Source organism: Anomaloglossus baeobatrachus, chromosome 1 (genome assembly GCF_048569485.1).
Source record: "Anomaloglossus baeobatrachus isolate aAnoBae1 chromosome 1, aAnoBae1.hap1, whole genome shotgun sequence".
In the NCBI taxonomy this organism is placed as follows: domain Eukaryota; kingdom Metazoa; phylum Chordata; class Amphibia; order Anura; family Aromobatidae; genus Anomaloglossus; species Anomaloglossus baeobatrachus.
In genome coordinates, this window is record NC_134353.1 from 143,386,875 (window position 1) to 143,394,330 (window position 7,456).

The following is a 7,456-nucleotide window of genomic DNA, read 5'->3' on the forward strand; positions in this document are numbered from 1 at the left end:
CTGAGGGAACAATGAAGCTCTCCCCTTGGCAACCGCGTGAACTCCTCTGTCCCACCAGAGCACCGGTGAGGCACATCTGCTCCTTACCTCTCCTGCTGGAGAACTCCTCTAACTGTTGTGATGGCTCCTGACTCCCCCTAAGTGGCTGCTCATCCCATAGGTCCCTGTCACTAGTGGGTGGTGCCCCCCATGTTTGAAGGCAACCTTAAGACCCTACCCTAGCCTGGTCCCCATTGGGAAGGGAAACCTGATGGTGTATTTGAGTGTATTAGTGGTGAAACTGGTACCGACCTCCTCCGGATCCGGGTTACGCACTACACCTTAAATCAGTTGCAGTACTCTGTGGTGACTGAAGCCTCAGGGGCGCCACATATCCATAATGACCTGGATTTTTCCTGTACAGTAGAAATGGAAATAACCTCTGTAGACGATATGGGGTTACGGTGTAGCTGTCACATTGGTTCAAGATTAAATTCTAGATTATTTATAGGAGATCCTGTCATAGTACTATAATATCATAATATGTACAAGCCCTTGTCCTACATGTAGAAAGCTTTGGTATCTATTACTTATACTCAAAAAATGTATTTAATGTGATAACCAAAAAAAGCTTATTTCCCATTAACATTCTTTTTAAATTTCCTCTCTGATTCTTGTTTGTTTTTTCTATCAATTTTAGCAAAACAAAAACTTTAAAAAGGAAGGAAGAAAAAGCAATTTACATGGTCTGATTACCAGTGCATTTTAGCATTATTGCAAGGCTCCTGGGATGCTTTCACTACAGCAAACCTACAAGGTAATATGAAAATATGCTTTCAAGATATTTCTCTATAGAGTCTTTGTTCAAACATCTGTTCTTTTGTCCATTTCTGTGCCATGTTCTCCTGTGTCTCAGAAAAGCAAAGAAATCAATGTTGACAGAATAACAGTTTGTTTGTGTCTTTTTGGTGTGCATCCACTCTACAAAAATAAATGTAATCACATAAACATACATAACACAAACATATACTTAGATTGCATTATAGTGTCTATATCCATATCAGAGTGTAATTCCTAATTTCCAATATATTCTCCATTACATGTTTATTTCTGTATATTTCATTTTCATTTAGAGATGAAATATTATATGATACATTGTATAGAAATATCATTGTCAGTAGGAACCAGTGGGATTTTGGCTTTGGTGTAACGTCAAGTTGCAGCTGACAACTAGAATCTTGCAATCTGCTATGGAGCACATTTCTGTCAATAAATTCCCAAAAAGTGTCTGCTAAAATGAAATAAACACAACAACTCACTGAAATAAAATTAAAAATATATTTTATCTCCTTCCCCCTACCAAAGCAAATTTACCAATTTTGCAATGCCTTTATTATTGCGATAAATTTGTAGAAATTGTGTGTGTCCGCATAAATTTTAGATTCTTTTTAGGAGAACCACAGCTTTCTTTTAATTTATATCATAGGTACTCTTATCTGTTTTTTTTTCTTGAAAATTGTACAAAAAAAGCCAAATAATTTAGAAAACAAATGTGAGTTTTTCTCAATTTCTTTTGTATTTATTTTTAAATAATCACAATTTCTATTTTTAAATACCTCTGATTACATGGATTCCATATATGCTAGTGTATTTTATTTTTTAAGACTAGTAAATGATCTGAAATATTTTGATGTATTTTACATTTTTAGAAGAAATTCAAAATTCAAATATGGCCTGGCATTATTTTGTGATGTCAAGCAATATGTTGCTCGGGCATTTGTGATTGGTCAAAGTTACCTTAGAAAACATTGTTTTATTGCTTTATGACTTATTTTTCTTATGGGGACTTGGAATGGCCTAAAACAATAGATGGTTATTTTGGTCTAAAGATGATTCCACTACCACTACTGACCTTCAACCACAAAATTGTTTTTCCTGGGGCCCTTTGGTGTCAAATCATAAAAATAACCATGAAATTACCCCACCTTAGAAATAAGGGCAATAACCCAGGTCTGGTGTACTTTACTCATTGCCACTTTAGACCATTTCTGCTTTTTGCTGAATACATGTTAGCAAACACAGCTTAAGGCCCCCTTCACACGCACGTGCCTCCAGTACGTGCTAGGTCCATTTTTGCATGTACCGGAGACACGGGCACATGAAAACCCATTAAAATCAATGGATTTATGTGCACGCACGTGTTCAGTCATTGGCCCGTGTCTCCGTGTGGAGCAGACGTGAGCCCGTGTGCTCCATACGGAGGCATATCTGTTTTTGTCCGGCAGCATGGGTGTCACATGGCCCACACAAGTACCACACGGATGTAGTGTGGATGCGGGCCCACGTGACACGCGCTGGAGAAACACGTGTCATTGTAAAAATAAAAAAGACACATACTCACCTCCATGAGACCTGCAATCTCTGCCGCGGCTGTCACCTGCGTCCGACACCCAGTGAATTTGAACAACGCAACTTTGTCACTGGGGGCTGGAAGCAGCGTCAGCGGGGTGTGGCCTGTGCCGGACACTGTCATTCAGCACCACAGACAGCTCCGGAAGAAACAGGTAAGACGGGACTTTACGTTCTTCGTGTGTTATTACGTATAACACACGGAGAACATGCATGTGCCACAAACATGGCGCACGGGGAGCAAACCACCCCTTTAATATGTACGTGAAAAAACAGTTCTTTTTTTACGTATGTGTGAAGGGGGCCTAAGGTACAGCACACAGCAACAGAACCTGACAACTAGCAACGCATTTGTAAGGATAGACCATGTTGTCCAGGCACCTCCCATAGTGGGAGGATGTTTAATACCTAGTGCCTCTAAGCCAAAGACTTAGAGGCACTTCTGAGTTAGGGGATGCTGGCCCTTTAAGAATAGATGTGCGCGCGTCCTAGCTTACTCACAGGTGGCCTGCGTGGCGTACACAGGCCCTGACAGCTGACAACAGGGACCGGGGACATGGAAGCCACCACTGGGCAGCGGGGAAGGTAAGTGTGCTGGCGTCACCACTGGAAAATGGGAAGGACAGTGCGGGGTCGTCGGTAATGGTGTAACACAAGGAATGCTTCACAACTGAATTTCATACATAAACTTGAACAAGATATAGCCAGGAGACAGGAAGGTAACAATGCTGTATGTTAAAAAGTATACCTTTATTAATTTACAAAAATTAAAAAAATAACATTAAAATCCAGAAATGTGCCTTATAATAATACAAATACAATACAAACAGCATATAATAATAGAAAAGGACCAGGGATATCAATGTTATGGCAGCAGATTTGTGTAAATCATAAAGCCCATTAAACTATTTTACATTCCTGGAAACATCATTTGAAGCTGATACACATTTCGCCATGCTTCTTTGCCCGCCGAAGAAGCATGACAAAACGCGTGTTGGGTTGGAAGGACTTGGTGACCTTTTTACTGTGTGAGCAGCTGAGAACCTACTCTCAGGCAATAAAAGGAGTTTTCCATTCATGGATACGGTTGCTGCCACTATTTTTTACTTTTAGGCCACTTATTTCTGAGAATGTGCAATGGTTTAATGGGCTTTATAATTTACACAAATATGCTGCCATAACATTGATATCCCTTGTATGTGTTTCCATCACACTGGGGCAAAGAAATGCCTGGCATGCGGCAGAAGAGGAGGGGTACACCAGGGAAGATGCAAAGGTAGGCCCTAGCACTAGGGAGAAAGTAGAGGAGTCATCACCTAATTCATCTGTGCCTGATCCCTGAACTCCCTAATGTCACTAGATGGGTCCTTCCCTCCATGTGTGATCACGTGCCTAGGCCCTGGCTGACCCTGGGCTAGCTCTGACTAGTGAACAGGCCAACAAACACACTAGTCTTACTACTAATATAAAAACAAAATGAAGAGGGGGAGACAAAAAAGGGAGACTGATTCAACAAAAGAACTTTTTCTCCAGAGAGAGACGCCACTGCATCTGCTGAATAGATAACCACAGCTTTCTCTAGTTCGACCATTAGCTCTCTGTCACTCCTCTCACAAAATTCCAACAAGTGATAGGAGAGGAACAGAGAGAGATTCTTATTAGCCAGTCTGGTAATGCTGTCAGGGTTGCTGCAAATTACTATTTTCTCTCCATCTGAGAAAAACAGTCCGATTATGTTAATCAGACTCTGATTAGATATAATTAAAGTGAGTTCAGTTTTTCTCAGATTTGGAGAGATAAAAGAAAGTTTCTCCGCTTTCTCCATTATGTCAGTCTGTGAAAATGGGACTGCAGTCATGCGAGTGCGGTCTGATATTTTCCACAGACCCATAAACTTGCATTGCCGATCTTGATCCAACACTGGTGTGATGCCCAGAAGCGTGGAGATGTTTCTGTGGACTCACTGAACCACCGGATGAATGGTGGCAGCAGATTACTCAATGCAGCACGAGACTGGAGAGAACTTAGAGAAAAACAGAAGAAGGTTTATTTACAAGCATTGTGAACGAAGCTGAAGATGAGAGGGCCCAAAGGGTCACAACGCTGAGCAATCGGAAGGAAAGCCCCTATACAGGGATTATCCTGGCACAGGCCTGAAAGGTCAGGAAGCCGCTTGCCAAGGGGATGACTCAATAGTCCGTAATAGTTCGTACTGGACAATGGAATGTCGGCTCAGTCAGAGGAGAAAATCCGGAATGCTTTGCACCACCTTGGAGAAACTGATCCGGCAGCAGAAGGAAACCATGATGCTCTGCACAATCCTGGCGAAGCGTTTCTAGCCGTAGTCGTAATCCGAAATGTCCCAAGGTGACCTCAAGGGTTATGACAGCAGTAGTGGAAACCAGGGCATAAAGTGAAGCCAGGAATGATGGACGAGCTGCTGGAAATTCTGTGGAGACAAAGAAGTAAGTATTTTGCAGAGCACTGCAGTAAAGGGCCTGAACCCTAGCAACATTTTAAAAGAATGAGCACATTGCCCAGCCACCACCCATAGGGAAAAGGTGCCTTATAAGCAGAGAGCAATCGTGCAATCATAATCAACACGACAAGAAACAGGTGTACTGTTCCTTTAAATCATAGCTGAGTGCGACGCATGCTGCCTATGCGTGCTCGCAAAGGACCTGCTAAGAGAACATAGGTTCCGGAAGAGGAAGGAGGTGGAGGAACGCTCAGTACAGTGGACAGGATGACACACTGCGCAGCAGCGATGGAGCCAGCAGCAGAAACCGGCCTAGGGGCAGCACGGGGGTGCAGGGAGAACGTCGATCTTACTGCCCAGGGGAGACTGACCACATGACTGAGGGCATGACAACTCGAATCAAAATCAGACACATCACCAGTTTGACCATCTGAGCAAAGGAAACAATCAGACATAGGCACAGATCCCATAGCATATCATGGATCTGAGAGTTATATGTGAAAACCCACTCATGTGCATGTTTAGACTGAAAGTTAAAGGGGTTATACGCTACTCGGACAACCCCTTAACAGTCACTCTATTTCCCCCATGTAAAATAATAATAGCTGTATTCACCTCCAGTGAGGGTGCTGTGTCTGCGATAACGGCATCAACTTTCCCATAGCTCATGTGAATTACTATATCATGTAAGCCCTTTCCTCTCACTTCCTTCTGGTGAAACGGAGACCCGCATAAAGTGAGAACTGCAGCTGCTCTCTGTCTTTTTTTGGATGTCAGTTATATCTAAAGGAGGTAAGTATGAAGCGGCTGATCCTTGGCTACAGGGCTTGTGTGACAGATTGAAGGCAAACACTGACATCACTGGACCGATGCCCACAGCAGAGGTGAATATAGGTGTTGTAAGGCTATGTTCGCACACTGCATCTTTGTGGTGATCACAAAGATGCACGTTTTTGGCCCAAAACATACGCTCCCTCTGCATGCATTTTTTGCCCTGTTTTACTGCGGTTTTTTTTCCAGCGTTTTTGCCCAGTGTGTTTTTAGTTCAAATCTATTGACTGGAAGGGCTCGAAAAACGCTGGAAAAAACGCAGAAAGAATTGACATGCTGCATCTTTGTGGTCACCACAAAGACGCAGCCAAAAAAACTGCAACGTGCGGACAGAAAAACTGAAATCTCATAGACTTTGCTGGGGAAGGAAATACATGCAGTTTTGGGATCAAAACCGCACCCAAAAAAACGTGCAATAACGCAGCAAAAAAAAAGACGTGCGAACAAGACCTTATTTTATATGGGGGAAATATAGTGATAGAGAAAGTGTTGTCCAAGCAGTGGACAGCCCCTTTAACAACAAAGATTTCGGCACTACTAGCAGTGCTATCCTTTTAACGTCATCCTTGTAAGCCATTAATGAGTTAAAAAAGGCATACCAGTGGCCTTTAAATAGTTAAGACAAATATATTATTATGGATTTAATATTCATAGAGCTTATCTGCTGTGTTTATTTCTCCGAAATACTGGAAAAAAAATGACAAATTTGCACTGTAGGCAATAAGAAGGTCCTCTGGAACCTTGTGTCCTATAGGGATATAATGAAGTTGCAGTTGGCTGTAATTCCTTATTTTTACTATAGCACGATGGTAAAGATCATGCCCAGAAAATCTTGATCAAGACAGCAAACCAAGTGCACACTAACAAGAAAAAGAAATAAATATTTGCAGGGACAACATGAACAAAACGTCCTTGAGAAACCTAACAAAGCATAATTCCGGGAACGCTGCTTTGGACATTGAAGCCTGAAGCAGACCCTATGTGTAGCACATTTGGTTGTAAGTAATATAAACGATCATAACAATGCTCTACAATATTTCCTGCATTAACTCCAGAGAATACCGAACAATCAGATAAAAGCAATGTCTTCTGCTTTGTAAAAGAAAAGAAGAAGAGGCTAGGCAGACGCAGACAGCAGCACTACCGGGCTCATCATAAATCACTGCTGGAGGTTTCATAATCTATGTAGATGTGCAGTAGTTGAAAGACCCTTTCATGGTATTATGCATTAAACAACTGAAAGAATGCAAATTTATGCTATACAATACAAACAAATGCAAATAACCTCACCTGTTAATGCATCTATTCTTCTTTTAAAAAAGTGTCCAATTACCTTTTCATATTTGTCAGATACGTAGAAGTTGTAACAATGGTGGCACATTTCCTTGAAGAATAAAAATAGATATTCATAATGCATAGACAGATGGAACCTCATTAGCGAACCTTGAAGCTATGCATGACACAACCACGATAATAAAAATAGAACATCCGGTGCGGCTGGAGTGCAGTGCTGTGTGTTGTGCCGGTCGGGGCAGCCATTAGAACACTTAGCCATTACACAACGCTCAATATTTATTCATATATAATTTATAGAGAGACAAGATAGAAATGTGCAACATACAAATCAGAATTACATAAGCTTCAGTAAGCTGGATCAATCTCGCTGACAATACGTTTTATAACCTGCAAAGACTGGCTTTTGGGTAGATCAGTATTGGAGATAACGTATAAGTGTTCTGCTAGTGTATTATAAGTTAT

General features: G+C 41.6%; 1 long non-coding RNA gene across 1 annotated transcript; it reads right to left on the bottom strand.

Moving 5' to 3' along the window:
* Positions 1–3,119: 3,119 nt before the first annotated feature.
* On the bottom strand, positions 3,120–7,216 carry LOC142290500 (uncharacterized). The gene is made up of 2 exons (XR_012750326.1): positions 6,989–7,216; positions 3,120–4,837 (listed from the first exon to the last, which is right to left on the bottom strand). It is a non-coding gene; the product is annotated as an uncharacterized LOC142290500 (long non-coding RNA).
* Between the last annotated feature and the right edge of the window lie 240 nt (positions 7,217–7,456).